The sequence below is a fragment of the Desmodus rotundus genome, chromosome X, assembly GCF_022682495.2.
Source record: "Desmodus rotundus isolate HL8 chromosome X, HLdesRot8A.1, whole genome shotgun sequence".
NCBI lineage: Eukaryota > Metazoa > Chordata > Mammalia > Chiroptera > Phyllostomidae > Desmodus > Desmodus rotundus.
Window position 1 is genome coordinate 98385977 of NC_071400.1, and position 22339 is coordinate 98408315.

A 22339-nucleotide genomic window follows, 5' to 3' on the forward strand; every position below is an offset into this window, starting at 1 on the left:
TCTGCCCCTCCCCCTCCCCCTCCCCCAGCCTGGGCTCCTTCTGGGTGGGGTGTTGCTTGTGCTGGCTCACACCCTGTTTCCTTCTTGCCTGTTACCCAATACACCACTCCTTCCAGGAACTGTCGGTTCCTTCCCAGAAAATGTCGGAAACCTGGAGAGTCTTCCAAGAAGTCGTCTGGAATCTCAGGCCACGAGGCTGGGGCAGGCAGGCAGGCAGGCAGGCGAAATCCCAGGGCAGCAGCAGGACCCGGGGACACTGCGTCCACAAAGACACTCTTTCTCCAGCCGAACATGTGAGCGTGGGCTCTCCCGGTTGTAGTTCCAAGCAGGTATGTGGGCCGCCAGACAGTGGAAACAAAACTTAGAACATCTGTTTTGGGAGGTGGCTCAGCTAGCTGGAGTGTTGTACACCAAGTGGTTACGGGTTCCATCTCCAGTGCCGGCGTGTTAGGGAAGCAACCAATCGATGTTTCAAATGCTTCTCTCTCTCTCTCTCTTAAATCAATAAATATACCCTCGAGTGAGGATTAAAAAAACAACTCATAACATCTCAGCTGAGGGGATGCAGAGAGTTGAACCGGGGTAGTTACCCAGCAAAATCCTCAACGACCATAATAGACGTTGATGAAATGACTAAAATTAATAAGTTGAGAGATACCAGTATGTACATGTTATTTAGAAATACGGAGGTGACTTCTAGAAGAAACTAAGAGAGGAAAGCTGTGGCTTTGGGGCGGGGCGAGGAGACAGAGAGCAGGACATGGCCACTTGACACTTTTTGATCTGCTTTTGGGCATGCTTTCCTTTTCTTCCCTAGTTAATTTTTTGAAAACACACCGTGATTCCCCTCCAGGTGAGCTTCCTCGTATGAACAAATAAACTCTCCCCAGAATTTGGGCCTTCAGGGTCTGCATTTCCTCCAACAACAGGAGGAAGCAAGTTTCAGAAAGAATGCTGTTCTTGCAAACTCATCGCCAAGTCAGCGGGCTGAGGGCCGGCTCCATGAGGCCCCTGGCGTCCCCACTCGCACCTGCCCTCTCCGCTTGGGGGCCTGACGCCACGCCGCTCCCCTCCCCCACCTCCCAGCCAGCCAGTTTCTCCTTTCCCTCCGCGTCGCTTCCATTCCCATCCTCCCCCCGCTAGGCCCCGGCTATTCAGGTCACCGAAGATGATGTTAGAGACTGACGAGACTGCATACTTGGGAGAGCATTTGTTAAAAATAAAATGTGTGCGTGCATATTTTTTTCCAGGAATCCGTGGGGCTCCAAAAATACGCTCAGAGATAAGGAGGCCACACAAGGGGTCTCTTTTCTCTCCTACGACTTTGCCAGCACAAGGAAACTTGTTTTGGAGTCAGCTAGTTCTCCACATGATTGCATCATTTTCCCCCGCAGCTACATTTTTCAGAGAAAGCATTCTCCTGTCTGGGATTTCACAACTGAGAGTATTTGCCCTATATTCCCTCTGAGGTTAAAAAAAAAAAAGCCTTTTCTGCAGAGATGTGAGCACATGGAAAAAGCCAGATTCTTACAGTGTGGTAGATTTTTAGAATCACCATTTTTTTAATGGCTAAAATTAAGGCTTCCTATTTATAGCTCCTCTCTCTCTCTCCCCCCCCTCATTTGCAAGCTCCTGTCGCCTTGTACAATTAAATCATAACCCTGCAGATGCTGCAGAACCGAAGGTGCCCCAGGACTTAAATGCAACAAGAATTGGGACTCTGTGGCAACATATATAAAGGACTCATGGATACAATTGTGACAGTTTGCTGGTTCTTCCTGTGCAAGTAAAAAGCAATTGTTTAATAATGAAGGTAAAGGCCGCAGAATGAAACAGTGTTGTCTAGCACACATTTGTCTTGCTGTGAGCCACTGATGGAACTCATTCGAATGTTAATTAAAGGCAAGCGAAGGACGAAGGACGACTCAGAACTGGCCGCAGGAGCGAGGCCATGCAGCCACCCCTTCCGCAGAGGCGCTAATCTTGCAGGCAAACTCCTCATAACGCTCCCCCAGGGGGTGCTTTTGCCGAGGAGCAGAAGCTCTGTATCCAGAGTGTCCCTGCGTCTTCATTTTTATGTAGCAATGCCATGAAACTGTTTCCACCCAGTGGAATACGCGTGGCTGCTGGTTCCTAATCCCTGCACGCGTGCTTGCTTCCTTCTTTGCAATGGTGCTGTGGGTTGGTGCAACTCACCCCGCTGTGCCCAGTGCACGCTTCAGGTATTTCCTGGCTTTCGTGATGCTCGCCGTTTGCGGTGACTGTCCCGGGAACCATCTGCACATCAGCAGTGCTGAAAGGAGAACTCTGGGAAGGACAGCATTGGGAAAGAAAGGCAAATGCGTTCATAGATGTTGCAAATACGTTCCCTAATTCGTATCCTTGACTTTTATCTTGCCCTTGGGGGTTTCTCACTCATACTGTTGCCACTTCTTTCCAGAGAGTTTGTGTCCCTCTCCGCTGCCCCCTCCCCGGAAAAGCTTATATCTAATGATTTCTAATCTCGATTTCTTCCCGAAACTGAAGAGATTGCTGATGCTCAGTTGCTGAAGCCAGAGCGTTCCATGACATTGAGGACTAACAGTAGATCTCATTAGGGGACCCGAATAGCTGGGCGCAAAACTGATCGTCTTTGGAACTGGAAGAAGGGGACAAATGTCATTAAAGGTGTGTTGGGTGCCCTGTGGAAACCTGGAAAACAGCGATCCGTCCTGGTCATTTACTGTAGACACATGAAGACTTAAGAGTCTCACACGCTCCCTGCCCACAGCAGCCGAATTTGCAATGGCCCAAAGGTGGCTTTAAGCCTCCGCTGAGGATATGTTTATTGATTTGAGGGGGAGAGGAAAGGGGGGTTGGGGGGAGAGAGAGATGTGATATACAAACATCAATTTTTGCCTCCTGTACGCGCCCCAACCAGGGATCGAACCTGCACCTTTGGGTGTATGGGAAGATGCTCCAACCAGCTCAGCCACCTGGCCAGGCCTGGCTAAAAAACTAATTTTTTTAAAAATTAGGTTTCAAGCATTACAATTTTTTTTTAATCCTTGAAAGTGTTCCTTTTTTGAGTAGTGGGGAGTAACTCCCTAATCATCACTCTTGTATGCTCACTAGAGGGAAAACAAAATCCTTTAAAATATGTGTAGGGGTCAGTGCTTGCTGTTTTGACAAGTGGCTGCAGAATTAATGGCTTAAAACCAGCACCATTTATTTCGCTCAGGGTTCTGGGCCAGCAGCTGGCTTGGGGCTGTGACAGGTGGTTGGGCTCAGTTGTGCAATAGATTAGTTATCTCCTGCCTCCTGCACAAGGAGTCACCCAAGGCCCGGTTAGCTGCAGCTCTCACCCCCGATTAAAGGCCAAGGCTGTAGATTATCCTGGGTAGAGGATGCTAACTGCATTAGGGTCCCACATAGGCGTGAAAGAGACTCAGGAACTGACAGGCAATTTCACTTCCTGCCAAGTCCACACTTTCTGTCTTGAAAAGAGGCCCCTTGTCAGTGTCATGGCTTCTCTGAAGCAGGATTGGAAACTGTAGCGATAGTAAAGGCTAACTTCTTCTCCTCTGCGCCTCTCCGTCTCCGTGTAGCAGAAAAGCAAGCTTGATACATTTCTGCAAATGCACAAGCAAATCCCCCAGCGGATACATGCTGGGAGCTGAGGCTGGTGCAGGAAGCCTAGAGGGTTGCTGAAGCCCTAGCCTCAGCTCAAAGAAAACGACGCGCTGTATGTTTTTAGTACAAACATGCATTTGGGTTGGATAGTCCCTGACTGAGAAAGGATACAAAGATTCAAGTGGCTGAAATGAACCATTGTTGCGGGATCACAGGTGTCAAAGTCATACGAAGACCTTGTTACGCTTCCTGGTTAAAAACGGGATTGATCTACCTGAGCGCCTGAGCGCTCGGAAGAGAAGGAAGAAGAGAAGCAGATTTTTGAGGTCCCCTTTTAAGTCTAGTTGGTTTGTTTTTGTCATTTATCAATTGTATGCAATACTGACTTCCCCATCCGTTAGAACAGAAGCCAATTATGTTTTAAAAGAGTCCCTCTCAGATTGTGAGAGGCAGTAAAAGAATCATTTCAACCTGTGCGTGTGCATCAGCTTCTCGTGCTAACAGCCGGTGATGCTGACGTTCGCACGTCCCTCGCACGTCCACAAACACATTTTCTCAGCGGGGGGTGGGCATGATGATTTCTTCAGTGACGACTATGGCCAATGATCTCAGTAAGATGGCTCTTCCACAAATCACTTACCCTAGAAAAGCTGGAAAGTTGTCATGGACACAGAGTGGGGTTCGAGCATCTTCCCTCCCGAGGGGACAAGGATGGCTCCCTCCCTGCCCCCACCGAGGATCAATATTTAATCTTTTCTGCTGGAGAGCGCTTAGTCAAGTTGCTGGGCCCGGGAGGTGCTCTCCATGCGTTCCTTTTTCTGTGGCTCGTTTTCTCCACAGAGATATGATTGTCCACAAGGTGAGATTTCCGTTTGGTGGAGCAATTGATTTCGCCTCCACACGGGCCACTTACAAACCAAATAGGAAAAAAAAAAATTAAACCTTAATGATATCGAATTTGGTTTCTCTGTGCTTGTCAAAGCTGCACCCTTAAAAATACGGCTGACAACTTCCTGTGGATGTCCACCGGCACGAGAGTGAGAGCCCAGCGCCATCTCCGTGCATGGCCGTGATTTTGAAATTTTAATTGATGCAAGTTTTTTTTTCCTGCAAAGCTTTATTGTTTCCATTTGGTCCAATGCACGGGAGAGGCTCCAGGCTGGTGAAAACGATGCCCAGTGCTTGCAGGGAGAGGCTCAGACAAAAGCCAGACACGGGGGGGGGGGGGGGGCGGGGGGAAAGGGAGCCCCTGGAAGGCCTCTGGGCTCCACAGGCTCCTGGTCATGCTTGAGGGGGAGCCTTTCGAAGACACACTCGCCTAGGCCAGCCTGGGGACCACCGGCCTGTGAGGTGAGCCAGGCGTGGGCCATCTTCCTGGTGAGCTGCACCTGCTCACCCAGGACCAGGTTCTGCAGGGAGTCACGGAGCTGAGGAGCTTTGCAGGCAGAACCGGGGCCTGCAGGTCCACCAGGGCCTGGGTCAGGTTCTTTGTCAAGGCCGAGGCGGCTTCTACAGCAGCCTGAGTTTTACCCCATGCATCTTGGGAAGGCTTCAGCATGTCTTGGAAGAGAACGCAGTCCCCACGCTGGTTTTGCAGCTTTAAGAGATGCACGGTCAACTGTCCAAAGAAGTGGCCCAGGCCCTGCAGAGCCAGGTCCTCATGGTCAAAATAGGAGCCCAGAGGGAGGTGGGTGTGGGAGACTGTGGGTGCAGGGTGGCCAGGCGGTTGATGCGCCCCCACCTGGGTGGAGTAATTCTGACAAATCTTCAAGCGCACAGTTGTCCAGCAATGAGGAGTCAAGGTCAGCAAACAGTGTTGGCTGGTCTCGGGGGCTGAGGGTGGCAGAGGTGGTTCCAGAGAGGGCAAGTGGAGAAGAGGTTGGAGGGGGGCCGGAAGCTGGAAGAAGGGGCGTCCCTGGGTCTCTTCCGTCCAAACCCTGTTGAAGCAGGAGACAGGTTCCGGGAACCGCTGAGAGCTCTAAGGCAAGGTTTCTAAAACCTGGACTCTAAGTTACTGAACGGCTGGATGTAGGTTTCCCCCAAAGCAGACCCTGAGACGGGGTTTGAGCTCAGGCAGCTACTGTGTGAGAGTCCCGGGGGTACCTGTAGGGGAGGGGGTGAAGAGACGGGGGAGGCCGCAGTGAAGGGTGCACCACCAAGCCTACTGCGGACGGCATGGGCAGGTGGAGCCCACAAAACACGTGAGGGCACGGGGTGTACACACTGACCTCCCACAGTCAGTAGTGGAGGGCCGCTCACTGGAGCCTCAGCTCTCCGCCCCTGGCTCATCTGGCACGCAGGCTGAGCGCGATCCTTTGTCCGTAGAGAGTGGCCCGGAGACTCAGACGGAATCCAGTGCCATTGCCTACAGCACAGCCCCACCGTGCTGGTCCCATAGAGGCCCTAAGGAAGGAGCACTTCCATGGTTCTCCCAGCCCCAAGATGACAGACAGACTGTGCAAGGGTGGGGGGAGGGGCAAACCTGGAGCCGGGTTCTGTAACCTGCAATGAGAAAGGGAGTGCTTCTGGCAAGAGCTGTTACATAGTTGCAAGATGCCAATTCAGGTCCTCTGATGGAGAAGCAGAAAGAAGGGCTGGGTGTCTGGATGAGGGTGAGCGAGTGTCTCACCCCACGCCTCTGCCCACATCGCCCATCAACTGTGCCCTAATACTGCCATCCTCGGAGGGGGACGGCCACCACTGTGGCTGGCCACAGAGCACGTGCCCGGCTGGCAGTGATTGCTGGTGGGGTGGGGATGGGCCAGGCCGGGCATGAGGCACCAGGGGGCCGGGCGAGGGGTGAGCAGGCCGGAACCCACCTGGGGACTCAGGTGATTTTGTTTTAACCATGTAGATAATACAAACATCACTTGTGCCGCACAAAAATAGGACCCGGGCTGGAGCTGCACCATGGCGTCAGACACACTCAGTGTTTGTGGCTTTAATTGCACAGGAGTCAGCACCTGGGTGTGGCCCGAGGTTCGGGCGGCTCAGCTGTCATTTGTGCTGAGGCAGGAACTCAGGGTGCAGGTACCACCCTCCCTCGCCTGGAAAACGGATTCTCGTCCCGCATCCAGGCAACCAAACGCTGTTCTCTCGCTCAAGGGCAAGCACGGGTGTTATTTGCAGGTTTGTCAGCAGCTTTGTGATGCTCTGCCGCTGTCTCTGACCTCCTCAGCTACGCGTGTGAAGAACTACTTGTTATTCTTTAATAAATTCGTTTTCTGGCGAGACTCGCCCGAGTTAAGCCGTACTGTTTACACCCAAGAATCCAGAAGGACACAATTGGCTTCATTAAGATTCACCCACGATCCCCCTTTAAGATGGGAGTCTTTGTTCCTGGGGTCAGGAAGCCAGGCAAATAGTCGAGGAAGAGCTCACCAAGGCCAGTTCCCAGGCGTGAGGGCCGTGGGAGCGTGCGGGCTTCCGCATGCCGTTATAGGTGAAACCTGTCTTTGTTACCTTCCTTCCTGTCCTCCCCTTTGAGGACCAGCTGAGAAAGTTGGTGGGAATCAGAGGTCTCTGTGGTTCGATACATTTATTCACACTTCGCTGTGCTCCTGCTTTCAAATGTGCCCTGTGTATAGTTCACTCCTGTGCTCTTCGTTTCCCCCTGCCCCCACGGCAGAGGCTTGCTCCTTTTCCTTGTGTGTGTGTGTGTGTGTGTGTGTGTGTGGTCTGCCTTATTTCTCTCCCGGGCACGTCTCTTGCCCGCGTCTTCGTGTTTCTCCTCTAGCTGGACCTTTCCTCTCCCCATTTGCCCCAAGTGTTTGATCTTCTGCGCAGTAGGTAGGGAAGCTGCCTCTGAAAGGGACCTGGCTCATTAAGGCTGGAATAAGGAGGAAGGAAGGGGAGGCAGGTGGTATGCAGCCCCTTGTCGTTCTTACCCAGGCTCAGGAGCGGGTGGCAGGCTCGGGCTGGGATCTGCATGGTCTCAGGGGCAGCTCCCTGAGGGGTGAGGCACACGGCACCTCTAGGTGGGCTTCAACAGCCCCCATGGTGTGGCATCTCTGGGCATCAGCAGTCTTGGGCCTTGATCCTGGGTCCCGTGGAGACTCTAGGGTGCAGGCTGGAAGTTCTTCTCCAGGCGACAGACAGGGTGAAGAGGGGTTCAGGGCACCTCTGGAGATGGAAAGGTGCTCCTGGCCTGTGGTGGGTGAAGGCCAGGAATGCTGCTTCCCACCCTACTGGGTGCTGAGGATGGCCCACCACAGAGAACGGTCCCACCCCAGACGCGTGTAGCCCTCGCTGGACTCCGTGAAAGCCTCACCCGTGGCCGTGGCAACTCACCTCTGCTCTCTGCCCTGATCCAGAGCTTGGAGGCCCCTGTCGATGAGGCCAGGGCATGGCTTTCCGTGCCCTGGACCTCCTGCTGCTCCCCGATGACATTTGCAGACTGGGCGAATGTCTCCAGCAATGACCCCCTGCAGGCATTGGGAGGGACGGTTGGTGCTGAGTGGAGGTGGGCAGCTGGGCAAGTGGATTGAGGGTCAGGAAGCCAGGAACAATTCCGGAGCTGGATACAGGTGCTCAGGGCTTGTAGGTCTGAAATAGACAAAAAATCCTGCAAGGTTATCCATGGTTTAGGATACAGAAGATAGCCCTGGCTGGTGTGGCTCAGTGGGTTGAGTGGCAGCCTACAAACTGAAGGGTCGCCGGTTCGATTCCCAGTCAGGGCACATGCCTGAGTTGCCGGCCAGGTCCCCAGTGGACCTGGATGTATCTCTCTTGCACTCCAGTGTTTCTCTCCCTCTCTTTCTCCCTCCCGTCCCCTCTCTCTAAAAATAAATAGATAAAATCTAAAAAAGAAGATACAGAAGGTGGAAAATGCATTCATTTGCGTTGCCCCGAAGACAAGATTTCCAGGTTCCATCTTCCCTTTTAATACATCCTTCGCTTCACTGGAGTGTATCTGACCCTTGTCAGCGCTCGGCTACTCAATATTTCCACTGAAAAACACAGTTCTTGTCATTACAGTCAATGCTAGGCAACATGGAATCGAGAAGATACCGGCTCCTCACTCCCCCACCCCCGAAAGATAAGAAAACACCACAGGCTTTTTAAAATTTTGAAGGTAGCCAACCAACCAATGCCTGCCTGCCGACCATACATGTGGGAACGCAGATAGCCGCGGCGAGGAGCCTGGCAGCCGGGGAGGCGGCTACTCTACATCACCACGATTTTAAAAAGCATGCATTACTCAAAGCGGTCCCCGGCCGCTGAGCAATTCTTCCATCTCCCAAGGATCTTCCGATGGGTCGTGTTGGGCGCAGCTCATTACGAGGGCTTCTTTGTCAAAACAGGAGGAGAGTTTGCCCTTCAGACGTGGCGTGAAAGCTGGGATGGCCAAGAGCTCCAGGGCCACGGTGAAAGGTGATTTCCTTGATTCAAGGGACCAGTGTGGGGAAAGATCAGTCGTGGCCACTTGCTCAGTGAGACAAGTCAGAAGAATTCCTTGGCCTCAAAGACATGACCTCTGGGTCTCTTCTTTTAACCGAAGAGGACGAGAACTACAAGCCCACAGGCCGCGTGAAGTACACACGCATCCCACGCACATACGGTTAGAAAGCTCTCGGTTTTAGATACCCATCGCCATGATAAATGCTTACCACGTTTCAGAGTTAGCCTAAGACACTGCGGAGAGCCCTGAAGTCAGTCCAGGAGGTCCCCATGGGTCACGGGCGAGAAAACCAAACGAGCAACATTCAGACCTGAATTAGTTGAAAATAGGTACAGAACTGTACGCGTACCCACGGGCAGAACATTTCGTCACCCGTCTTGCCCCGTTGCAGACAGTGTGCTTCAGGCAACTGAGAATCGGAACCCTACTTGTATGTTGTCAATGCACCTGAGTCTCCAGGGTTTTTGCATCGGGCTTCCTTATTCCAGTTCATGCCACGGCAATGCTCCTGAGTGCACACCTTCTGACACCCAAAGCCGCCTTCTCACACCCCTTCCTTCCAGCCTCCACCTGAGGTTGCTCATCGGACCAACTTTGCAGAGCGTCTATATCCCAAGCCGAGGCTCCTTGCCAAGGATGGAATCCTTAGCCAAAGCCCACAATTCTTCCTTTGATCCTCCTTATTTCCTCTGTCCACTGCCCCGTTCACAACCTGCTCCTCTTCACAGTGTCCCTCCCCAGCCATGGCTCTGGGCTCACCGCCTCCTGCTCTCCCAATGCACTGCCTCCTGCTCTCCCAATGCACCACCTCCTGCTCTCCCAATACATCCTGGCTGCGGCCATAACCTTCCATACCTCCCCACTCCACACAAACCACAACCTACAAAATAATGTCTCCACCCCTCAGCCCGCCTTCAGGAAATGTCACAATCTGGTTCCAGCCTGCCTTTTCCAGCTTATCTTCCTATTCCTGCTCCCCTAAGAGCTAAACTCCAGCCACCTGCACAACTCGTGTGTCTCAAAAGGTGCTGTTTCTCCAGAACCCCGCATCTGGGTCCTGGCTGTGCCCCCTGTTGCAACGCCACTCTTTCTGCCTGTTTGGGAGTCTTCCCCACCGTTAGCGCTGGGTCCTTCCGCCATATCTCTGCAGGTGCCCCCCTCTATTCTCCGAGCCGGTCCTCCCTGCCCACACCCGGCTGCCCCGCGGCCTGTGTTCATGGGTACTTCGTCTCCCCGTGGGCCTTCCAGCTTCACTGTTAGCGTCGCACCACAGGGAGCCGCGTTAGAAGCACAAGAGAAAGAACATTTTCGAGAACAGTGGGAGTGTTGTTCTGATACATTTCCTCAGCTACATTGTATACTGTGGGATCATGGCGTCCGGCCGTGTACACTGGCTGCTGCCAAGCTGGGAGCCGAATGTTGGGTCCGTCTCCAGCAGAGAGCCTGCAGGGTGAACTCTCTCTGCCCACGTCACTCCTGGTGGCACCTTGGGCTTCCTCAAGACCCACACTCTTGTCCACTTCTATCTTCCAGACGGGTGCTGCTACGTTTCTGCTCATGGTTGGCCCTCAGCTTCTTTGTTCTATAAAAGAATTCATGGATTTGTTGAAATCAAAACGATAAAAAAGATCTTCAAGGGCCGATGGGTGTCTGTTTGAGTCAACTTCATGCCCAGCCCCCACGCCCTCGCACAGAGCCTGGAGCATAGCAGAGACCCAATAAATGTTACAATTTGTTGAATTAAAAGAAAAAATAGACAGAGGGCATGGAGAGCTCAAACTATCCGTCAACGGTCGTGGTAAAATCCCTGCAGATCCGTTTTTTCTATCGTAGGATTATTATGAAATCATGGGCACTGAACGTGGGGAAAGAGTGGCCACTCTCAGAGTTTCAGGAGCTGGTTCCCATAGCAAGCGCTGCGGAGCCACGCAGAAGCCTGCGGAGGCAGAGCGGCAGCCACGTGCCCTGGGCTGTGGGCTCGCGGATGGCTCCAGAGCCTGGGGAGCCTCAGCACTCCTGGGGATCTGTCCACAGCCTGGTCGCTTCTGCCTCATCCAAAACGCGGAAAGACGAGATGAAACGAATGACTCTTGATATGCCTCTTTGTAGACTTACATCCATCCTGTGGCGTAGAAACTTCAGATATATGTGGGTAATAGGCATGGCTGGGTACTTCAGTGGGTTAGAGTGTTATCCTGCTACACCAAGGTTGTGGGTTCGATCCCCGGTCAGGGCACGTACAAGAAGCAACCCATGAATGCATCAATAAGTGGAACGACAAATTGATGCCCCTCCCTTGTGTCTCTGTCTCTCTCTTTCTCTCCCATTCTCTCTCTCTGTAAAATCAATTTTTTAGAAAAGTGGGTAACAAGGAAAGCCCCCAGATTTTAAAGTCCGATAGAAGGATTTGTTTCTTCAGACCCTGGCAGCTGCTCTCACTCCTAGGCTCCCGCCAGAGAGAGACCTGGGCCACCACCGATGTGTCTGTGAGTCTCTGACCACATCTCTTTGCGTGAATCTCCCCAAGTCTCTTGGGGTGTCTCCGTCCCACGCGTCCCCGTCTTCTCACTCAGCAGGACGTGGTCTCCCCTGCTCAGCTGAGAAGACCCCCAGGCTTCCCCTCATGGGGGCACAGCACTGCTGTTCCCTGCTGAGACCGCGCTGCACCTGGACGGAGGACGGAGGGACGTCGGCCACGGCTATGTGGTGGGCAGGAAGCTGGAGGAGAGAGCGTGCCTGAGAATCGCTCCCCGCTCTGCCTGTCCTTCCCGAGCTGCGAGTCACAATGACCCATGGGGCCACTTCAGGAAACGAGGCTTTGGTTGGAACTTGCAACCACCTGGGGCCTGTCCCTGGCAGTCCCAGGTCCCAGTCACTCCCTGCCGCCCACGAGGCGTCCTCTCCCTGTGGCACCTCCTAGAACAAGAACTCATGCCGTGCATTTGGCTCCCCGGCCCTGGGCCTAAGCCCACCTGCCCAGCTGTCACACAGGGCTGGTCATGTATCCGTCCTCCAAATGCACAGCCAGGCTGGTGAGAGGCGCGCAGCCCAGGAAGTGGCAACACAGCCGAGGACACTCACCTGGAAGCATCTCTTCAGGAGGCAAGTTAGCAGGGTGCCAACAGTGGCCGGCACCGCCGTCCCTGCCGCTCACGGCCACCGGAGTCTGTGGGACCTCAAGTGAGACAGCCCTGTCCCCTCGAGGTTTTCACTGCAGTCCTAACTTCGGACCAAAGAAATCACGGTATTTTCTGTCCTTTCCGTTTCTTTCCCTACATAAAACATCACACACACCCAACACAGGGGCCTGCCAGCGGGACCTGCGGTGATTGGTTTCTGTCACTTTCTCCGCTGTGTGTGACCAGCAGCCCCCCTCGCCCATCCCAGGTGTGGCAACCGAAATGTCCCCAGATGTTGCCAAATGGTCCTTGGGCAGCAGAAGGACCCCCGCTTGAAGGACAGGAGGTGACTGTCTCCGCTGTGAAGCCTTCCGCTCTGCCTCTCCTCTGTGAGACTCTGTTCTCACTCCTGCACTGCCACCAGGGAAGGTGGGAGCTCCTGCAGGCAGCTGCCCCAGGGGACAGGGGGACAGGCTCTTGCTGCGTGCACCTGTGTTTGCCGATTGATGTCCAGGGGCTTCCGCCTCCTAACCACCCCCCCTACCCCAGCCTCCAGGCAGAAGCCAACGGCTGGGAGCACAGGACAGAAGCCACAGGCGGACGGGAAACTGAGCCAGATCCCCCCTGCCCTTGGTCGAATCTGACCAAGTTGGTGTCATCTGTATACAACTGGGCGTTTGGTGACAAATGAAGTGCCATTTCCCCGTGAAGGCCAAGGCAAGAAATCAACCTGGCATCCAAAAAAAAAAAAACCTTCAAATAAGTCCCACGTGTGGCAACCAAGGAAATGCCCAAACTGGGTTTTCCTTCCTGGTCCAGCGGAACAGACCTGGCCGACCTCTCTTTCCTGCTGTCTCTCTCTCTCTGTCCCACCCCTGCAGCCTCCCCAGCTTGCTCTCCAGTGTGGCCCTCTTACCTCTCTCTCCCCGCCCTGCTGCCTGTCCTGTCTTCCCCTCGTTCCTTCCACAGACACTCCAGGCAGGTAGCAGGCCGGGGGACAGGGGCCACTCCACCAGGTGGGGTGACTGCGGCCACATCCGAACCTAGGAGCCCGGCTTCCAGTGTGAGCTTGAAAGAGCTCCTGAGACGCTTGGGCACAGACGACACGAACTTTCCAAGAAAGTGCTCTGTGCCCTACTTCCCAAGCCATGCTGTTTTTGTGACCTCTGGACTAGTTCGGATGTCTTTATCCCAAATCCCTGCAAGCTTATCGGCCTACAGCCACGCCCGCTCAGGGCCTCCGGTTCTAAGGTCAGAGGTCTCGGTGGGGTGTGGCCGAGTCTCTGCTCAGCTGCCACTTGCTGCAGCCCAGGCGTTGGCCTGGCGGGCACTCTGGGGCCGGGGCTGCTCCCCAAAGGCCTGGTCCTCGTCCACAGTCACATGGTTCCGGCAGAATTCAGTGCCTGGCAGCGGCAGCGCTAACATCCCTGTTTTGCTGGCTCTCAGCTGGAGGCGGCTTCCAGCTCCCAGAAGCCACTTGCTGTCCCTGTACCCTGAGTCCATTCCTCTTCGAATCCCTTAGCAGAGAAGCTGGCACAGCTGGTTCCTTCTCAAATCCCTCCAGGAAAAACGCTGTCTCCCCTAAGGTCTTGCCGGATTGGGTCGGACCCACCAGATAATCCCCTGGGATTTCATCACACCGCCAACCCCTGGGTTAATGTGTGATTGGAGCATCGGAGAAGGCACGGGTATGTCTGGGGCAGGACTCCGAGGGGCCGTCTGAAAATTCTGGCTCCCACCACCTCTTCTGGGCAAATGGTCGTTGGTATTTATTGACCTAACGTTCCTGGGAAGTAAGGGAGCTCCTTCAACAAATATTTATCGAGTGCCCACTATGGTCCAGACCCTGTTCTCGCGGTAGAAGACGCCACGATGGATCGTCAGACAAGAGTCCTGCTTGCCTTGTTTCTTCCTTCGGTCACCGATTGGTGACGGAACGAACACACGCCCGACACTTCGCAGACCACTGGGCCCTTGCCGCCCTTGCTCGTCCTGGAAGAAATGCTTACTGGTTGCTGGCTTCTCGCAGTAAGCCCGAACACCGAATCATTTATGCCTTAAGAAAAAGAGAGCCCTCACTGGGGTGGCTCAGTGGATTGAACACCTGCCTGCAAACCAAAGCGTCGCCGGTTTGATTCCCAGTCAGGGCACACACCTGGGTTGCCGGCCAGGTCCCCAGTAGGGGGCGTGAGAGAGGCAGCCACACATGGATGTTTTTCTCCCTGTCTCCCTCCCTCCTTTCCCTTCTCTCTAAAGATAAATAAATAAAATACTAAAGAAAAGAAAAGAAAAGAAAAAGACAGAGTTGCTCAAGGTAACTGACGAGGACCTGGAAGAAACAGCTGAGTGACAGGTTCAATTAATTTTGTAAGGGCTTCAGATGCAGGCCTCACAGGCAGGACGGAGAGAGAATGCAAGCTCCAGGTTGTGAACAGGACTGGCTGTTGTGAGGTGCAGCTGTTCAACTTGCTTTCCTTGGGCAGGTGGCGTCGGCCATTGGGCGAGCTGGGGGCCTGGGGTGGTGGGCTGGGCTCGAAGACGACACCTACATAGGCAGGGGACTACATCCTCTTCTCGACACCCAGTCCTCACTGGGAGTGGTTTTGTCCCCATGCCCCCTGTGGGAACACCTGTGTCACAGCAAGGTCATGTGCCCTGTAGCTTCTACTGGGCAGAGGCCAGCGGTGCTGCTCACTGTTCCCCAGGGCCCCACTCGGCCCCCGGCAATCAAGAATGGCCAGGCCCCAGAGGTCGGGGGCGTGAAGGGGAGGCACTAATCAGAGCTACGTGTTGGGGGTCAGCGGCCAATCAAATGATCAATGACTCAAAGGCAGATCAATCAAGCAGATTGGCAACTGCTGTTCATCCCGGGCTCTGCCATCAACCCATGCCCCAGCCTCAGACACAGACTGGAGCCCTGTCGCCTGTCATGGGCGGGAGGGGGGTGCAGGGGGGCAGCACCCCAATCCCACCATGGTAACCAGGAATGACACCAGACTTTCCGGCTCCCGGGCAGCACAATTCCTGCCACCTATCATTTCGAACGTCTAATTGACGCCACACCAGCCAGGGCTGTGTTTCGTGTTTTTGTGTTCCGGTCGACCTTGATGGTGAAGAGAGCTCATTTTAGGTTTCAAAGCCCCGTGAAACCTTAACCTCAAGGGAATGGGAGATGGGCCTCAGTTTTCTGGTTCCCCCAAGCTTTATGAAAAGGCTCTCAGATTCTGCCTTGTTGCAAGCAATCCTCCTGAGGGAAGCTCAGAATGCTGGGCCTCTTTTAAGTTCCCTTGGACTCTGGGGTGACTGAGGGGCCGGCATTCCCCCAGACTGTGGCACCCCGCTGGGCTGACCTGCCCTGCACTGCCCTGTAAGGACTGATCCTATCTCTTGGCCCCAAGTCACACTCTGCAAGGCCGAGTGACGTCCAGGGACTTTCCCCTTCCCTTCCCCACTTGCTTCCTTTTTGAAACCAGGTTTGGGGAAACACAGTTTTGATTGGGATTATGTTCTGACTCATGGAGCCTACACGGTGTTTTCAAAACGTTTCCGGTTTAGGGCGAACGTTATCTTTTGATTTTTCGGGACATTATGGAAATCACATAGAGACGCCCAACCAGTCTGGTGAGAAGTTCCTGAGGTGGAGACGGAACGCTGTCAGCGCTAGAAAAACCGGTGTTGGAAAGAGCACCTCCATGGTGACGCTGTGACTTTCTGCATTTTTCCTGGTTAAGCCTTTGACTTAGCCTTGATGCCCCAGAGGGGGTCTGCAAGGGGGTTCCAGGCACAGACAGAGGTCATGTGGTCCCTCCTGGCTATGGCGGTGGGTGTTCCATTCTGGAGGCTCCATGGCAGGAGCGATGAGCATCGGGCCCCCAAAGGTAATTTGTTCCATAGGGAAAAAAAGGGGGGGCTGCTGGTAAACACTCTCTTTTCTCCTCCCCTCCCCCCTCCTTCTTTTTCTCCTCCCCTCCCCCCTCCTTCTTTTTCTCCTCCCCTCCCCCCTCCTTCTTTTTCTCCTCCCCTCCCCCCTCCTTCTTTTTCTCCTCCCCTCTCCTTCTCCTCTCCCTTATTCTTCCCCCCCCCTTTTTCTTCCTCCTCCTCCTTCCTTTGTCCTCGGTCTATTTGGCAGTTACCCAGATGACGAGATTTGACAGCTCTTTCTGTTTACTAAGCTGGCATCCAGACGGGTGAAATCCCCTGCGTGCAGCCCTGTCTGCAGGGAGTCACTAGGGCAAGCGGACAAAATGTAGACGCCTGGCTGTTTTTATCGGGATAAAGGCCCCGGGCAGCCTCGCTATGGAATGTGCACACACAGGTCAACCCCGGTGAGGGTGCCAGCGCCGGCTGCTGTCCTTCGTCAGTCGCTTTTCCCCCGGAAGGGAGCAAAGAGCCCAGTTTTTCGATGACAGAGCGGGTTTCATCTTTTGGCTTTAACCCTCCTCCCCACCCCGGACTGTTCCCCAAAATGAAGTGAGCTGGGTTGATGTAAGAATGAAAGCATTTAACACTTTTGGTGGCATCTGCGTGTGCCGCACTGGACAACTGGTGTTGGAAGTGAAGCTCTCTCATGTAGAGACAAAATTTTCTCAGTGTCCTGTGGGAATTTTACTCAGGCTGCGGTACCGGGTTGTTCAAAAAGTTTTTCCCTGTGAGACGGCTCTAGTAGAGCTTAGTGGCCTTTATCGTCATTCGAAACACTTTTGTGAGATTGTAGGGTGACAGCTGTCCTATCAGTGTGCATTTAAAACCACACTTATCGAAATTGGTGAGTTTTTGTGTAGCCATTTTAGTATTGAAGACAGAAGGAAAAACACAACATTTTCAGCATATGGATTGTGCTTTATTATTTCAAGAAAGGTAAATATGCAACTGAAATGCAAAAAATAAATAAATAAATAAAAAGAGAGAGAGAGATTTTTGCCGTGTACGGAGAAGGTGCTGTGACAGATTGAACCTGTCAAAGGTGGTTTGCGAAGTTTCACGCTGGAGATGTCCCGCTGGACGATGCTCCACGGTTGGGTAGACCAGTTGAAGTTCATAGCAATCAAATTGACACATTCATTGAGAGCAATCAACATTCTACCACGCGGGAGACAGCCGACAAACTCAAAATATCCAAGTCAATAAAGGTATTGGTGAAAATGAAAAATGTGTCTTTTATGTTATGGAAAACGCTAAATGGGACTTTTTGGCCAACCCAATCCATTTCTGTTTTGTAGGGGAAATGTAGCCAGGCTATTAGCAGGCACAGAAGCCTGGATGTAAGTGTCTGCCCCTCCTAACAAAGGCCCTTCACGCAATGCCTCAGGCCAGCCTTCTTTCTCCCTTCCGCCCTGCGTCCCTTTCTTTCTCTTTGGCGTTTTATTTAAGAATGCTGAGATTTATAGCCCTGCTTCCACCTGCTTGATGCCGAGCTGGAAGGTTAGCACAGGGGCTTTGCATCCCACTCACCCCAGTTTGCGAAGCTCTGCCAGCTCCCCAGGCCACGGCCTGCACTCAGCATCCTCCCTGCCCACCTGGGCGCCTTTCTCCCCTTGTTCATTGAAGCGGATCCTCACTCAAACTGGTCTTCCTGCTCGGACCCTCTCCCTCCCTTTTCAACAAGTGCAGCGCCGCCCAGTGCGCATACAGATCACTGCACATGCGCGCAGTCCGTAGCTCCCCAACTTTCATGGACCAGGTGCCGTCATGGAAACGGCACTGGATGACAAAGCAGACCGCCACCAGCTCCCCGGGCGTCATTTTTGACTCTTCGAGTTGACGTCTTTCAGATCTCAGGAACTGTCTCTCCTCCTTATCACCCGGGGCGCCTCACCTCCTTTCTGGACCTGTTCTCATGGGGCTCAGCCCCCACACGGGCCCCGTCCCCTCCCTTCTCCCTCGCGCATGCAGCTTCAGGCTGGAGCACAGTCCCGGCGCGTCTGTCCCCTGTCCAAAAGCTCACTGTGGCTCCCCCACGCTGGCGTGTGAAAAGTCTGTCTCCTCTCCGAGAGTCCAAGGCCCTTGGGTCCTGCTTTTAACCTGTATTTCCAGCCCCACTTCCCACAACCTTGCCTCATACATTTTACAATGGAGCCACGTGGAAATAGCCACTGAGCCATAACTTAAGGAGAAACTACAACCAATGCTGACTGGTTTTAAGTACGTATCATGCCCAGACGCGTCCCTTGGCAAAGGCTCTGGATTCAGATGTGGCCGATGTGAACCCTCACAGCCGGCTCAGGAGACACACGCCAGTATTAACCCGCTTCACCGGAGACCGAGCAACTCACCTGACGGCAGGCAGCCCGGCTCTGGCTTGTCCCAGAGCTGCCTTCACGTTCGGAGGGTCTGAGGTTGGGACTCGGCACTGTGCCCTGGGGTTTTCCACGGCTGCGTTTGCTCGTGCTGTTCCACCCTGCAGGGAATGCACAGCCCACTTTGTTTACGCACACTCGATACCCGCCCCCTGCCCCACCCCGCTGCCGGACTCAGCTCACGTTGCCTCCTCCCGCTAGAAGGTGCCTCTGCATGTCTAGGGCACATCCACCGTCCCTCTTGTGAGAAACATTGTCTCATTCATTTAACAAGTACAGTCGATTCCCATGATGCTCCAACACGCCACTGTGAACGCTGAGTTAGTGAATACCGAATGCTCCTATGGGAAATACAGGGTTAGGTTCCCGCAAGCCTCTGGTCACAACCAATCAGTGCCTAACCTCGCTTCCTGTGTGCTCCTCATTTCCCGTGTGCTCCTGTTCAAAGGCACCCTGTTTATTGAAATGATTTTATTTATTATTTTTAGAGAGAGGGTAAAGGAAGAAGACAGGGAGAGAAACATCAGTGTGTGGTTGCCTCTCATGCGCCCCGTACTGGGGACCTGGCCCACAACCCAGGCGTGTGACCTGACTGGGAATCAAACTGGTGACCCTTTGGTGCATAGGCCGGCACTCAATCTACTGAGCCATACCCTCCAGGGCAAAGACACCCTATTTAATATAGAACTGATTCATTCACATGGAACTCAAGCCTGACGGCCCTGAAACTCAGGCCTGAACAAAACTCCCCTAACTCGCGATATTCTCGATAAGACACAGCACCGCTTTCTCATACTTCGGGACACCACGCAGCACCTCAGTATCGGATGCTCACTGAAACAGCGACATCACCAACAGAAAGCCCCCAAATGCAGAAACCATGCCGGTGAATCAGCTGCGAAAAAGACACTGTTTACAATCTGAGAGCTGAAGCAAGAAGCCACCTTGTTTGACCTCAGCGGGGAATGCACACATCGAGCAAAAGCAAAAATGTTCGCGGCTCCGTACGGATCCTGAAACGCAGGGCTGCGAAAGCCCCAGGAGTATCGATTTCCCGGTCACACGTCCATTTCAGGGAGTAGGCAAATGTGCAAAGGCAGTGTCTGCAAGCCATGTGGACTGACTGTATCTCTTTCCACCTTTCATTACTGTTCCTTAGTATGTGCTTCTCTTTCTGATGAATGACAATCTCTACAGAAAGAGCTGGGGTTATCTCTCTACCTCCCCCACAGCAAGCGCAACGCCTTGTTCACATTAAGAGCTCAATCAATTGTTAGACTAATTGCAAAGGAGGAAGGACCCCGCAGCTTTGGCGTCCCTGGAGGCCTTTCTGCATCACACCTGGCTCTCCTTCGCAACTCTTAGTCCTCTCAGTGGGCTATACCTTTGAGATGTGTCCAGGAATGCAGAAGTAAGCCCCCAGCTCCAAAAGCATTTCTCGTTATTTTAACACTAGAGATATCGGGGATGAGGGAATGGATATTTTTATCTCGCGAACATGTGCTCCAAATATAAGCAGCCTGGAAAGGCGGTAGTTTTGGGGTGGGTCCCAGTCCCCTGTGATAGTTTAGAAAATTACATCACATATAAATGGCGGGTCCCGGATCCTGTGAAGTAGGGGGGTTGTAGAGAGAGCAGGGGACAAGCCCTGAATATAGGCCTTTCGTGGCAGAACGCTGGCTTGCACCAGGGAAGAGATTGCTGATTTTCTTTTTCTTTTTTTTAAAATAAAATGTTTAGCCATGGCTGGTGTGACTTGGTGGATTGAGCACTAGCCTGTGAACCAAAAGGTCGTCAGTTCAATTCCTTGCCAAGGCACATGCCTGGGTTGCGGGCCATGTCCCCACTAGGGGGCGTGCGAGAAGCAACCAATAGATGTTTCTGTCACTCATTAGGGTTTCTCTCCCTCTCTTTCTCCCTCCCTTCTCCTCTCTCTGAAAAATAAATAAAATTAAACAGCATTTTATTTATTGACTTTGGAGGGGGGGAAGGAGGGGAGAGAGAGAGAGAGACAGAGAGAGAGAGACAGAGAGAGAGAGAGAGGGAGAGAGAGATTTGTTGTTTCACTTATGGATGCATTCATTTATTATGCTCACATGTGCCCCGACCGGGGGTCAAGCCTGCAACCCTGGCACAGCTCAGGATGATACTCCAAGCAGCTGAACTACCCGGCCAGGGCTGGCTTTCTCTCTCATTATCCTTGGTGAAAGCCTCCTACTTACGAACAAGAAATGAACGATCCTCTCCTATGTTTTTTTTTTTTTTCTTTTTCCTGTTCAGTAAGCTTGGCTTCCCCTCCCCACCCCCTATCACCCTGTGCGTTTTGAATGGAATGCAGAAACAATGAGGCTGCTTTGTTCAACATCAGTGAGCTTCAGCAATGTAAACTTTAGATCGGATCCGAGATTTGTTCTTATTGCCACAACAGCACTATCTCTGCAACGGATCACAAGGGCTTCCCACTGCTGCGGGAGACAGGTCATTCTTTCACCCAGCAACAAAACAGGAGCTTCGCCAGTCACTGAAGAGTCTCACGTTCAAGGTGATGTTTTGAGGACCCATATTTAGCCAGACTTGGTAAGGCTTAAGAACAACAGCCATTCAGGCACGAAAGTTGTGTCTAATGGGAATCCAATGGAAATGTCCGGTGTTCAACGCGTTTGTCCGTTCCTCGCGGTAGGGCCGGATTTCTAAAACCACAAGGTGAGAGAATGCGATTGGGAGAATGGAAACAAAGGGTATAGCAGACTGCCGTCCGGTCTGGCCTGGGGACTCACTTTGGCCGGGAGGATGTGACGGTGGGGGTGTTGTTGAAGGCCTTGGTCTCCAGAGGTCTTAGGCCCCCACCTCTCTCAGAACTGCGCCCAGGCTGCCGGAGGGTTGTGGACTGCACGAGGCAGAGATGAGCCATCCCTGCCGGGCACACGGCCTCCAGACCCCCTGAGGGCTGACTGCCCGTTCAGGACTGAGCCCAGCCAGGACCGGAAGAGCCGCTCACCAGAGGCCAGCTCAGATTTTTGACCCATAGAATCATGAGCTAAATAAATCGTGGTGAAGTCATTAAGCTTGGGGGATGTTTGTTAGGCAGAGAAAGTGGACTGATACACATATGATAAAGGATCTAACATTTTAATCTCGTGAGCATACAAGAATAGTGACCCGTAAATGACTCATTAACTATTCTGAAACAACGGTATTTTCAGGGATTTGAAAATTTATAGGAAAAAAAAATCCTTGATTTAAGAAATATTTTCACTTTGGCAATTTCCATGGTCTCTTTGGCGGAGCAATCACAATTGTTAACCTTTGTTCTGTGACAATGAAAGCCCATGCATTTCTGCTCATAGTCAGCAATTAGATTGCATTGAAAACACTGGGGGTGGTGGGGGAGCCCCTGACAAGAACGGTGATCATCGGAAAATGTGGAGAAATGATACAAAACAGCCCACTCTGACAGCTCTGCTCTCTCCTAGGGTTTCCGTCCTGCAGCCAAAAGGGAAAAAAGCCAGTGTGAAGGTTCTAGGGGGGGGCGGTTTCCTTCAGTTAGAATTGTGAACCTTTAGCCCTGGCTGGTGTGGCTCAGTGGATTGAGTGCCAGCTTGTGTGTGAACCAAAGGGTCGCCGGTTCAGTTCCCAGTCAGGGCACATGCCTGGGTCGTGGGCCAGGTCCCCAGTAGGGGGCGCATGTGAGGCAACCACACATGGATGTTTCTCTCCCTCTCTTTCTCCCTCCCTTCCCCTCTCTCTAAAAATAAATACATAACATCTTTAAAAAACAAGGATTGTGAACTTTTAATACAAACTTCTGCGTACTATTTATCTGTTTGTGAACATGGGCCAGGGACGTTCAGCCATCCTGAAGAAAGCAGGCATTATGGCAGCCCCTTGCCAACCAGAAAGGAGGAAGCACA

At 52.9% G+C, this 22339-nt stretch overlaps 1 long non-coding RNA gene across 1 annotated transcript; it reads right to left on the reverse strand.

Annotated features, from left to right (window-relative positions):
- Positions 1-4833: 4833 nt before the first annotated feature.
- LOC139440541 (uncharacterized) lies at positions 4834-13272 on the reverse strand. Its single transcript, XR_011650792.1, has 3 exons — positions 13049-13272; positions 7903-8157; positions 4834-5549 (listed from the first exon to the last, which is right to left on the reverse strand). It is a non-coding gene; the product is annotated as an uncharacterized lncRNA (long non-coding RNA).
- Between the last annotated feature and the right edge of the window lie 9067 nt (positions 13273-22339).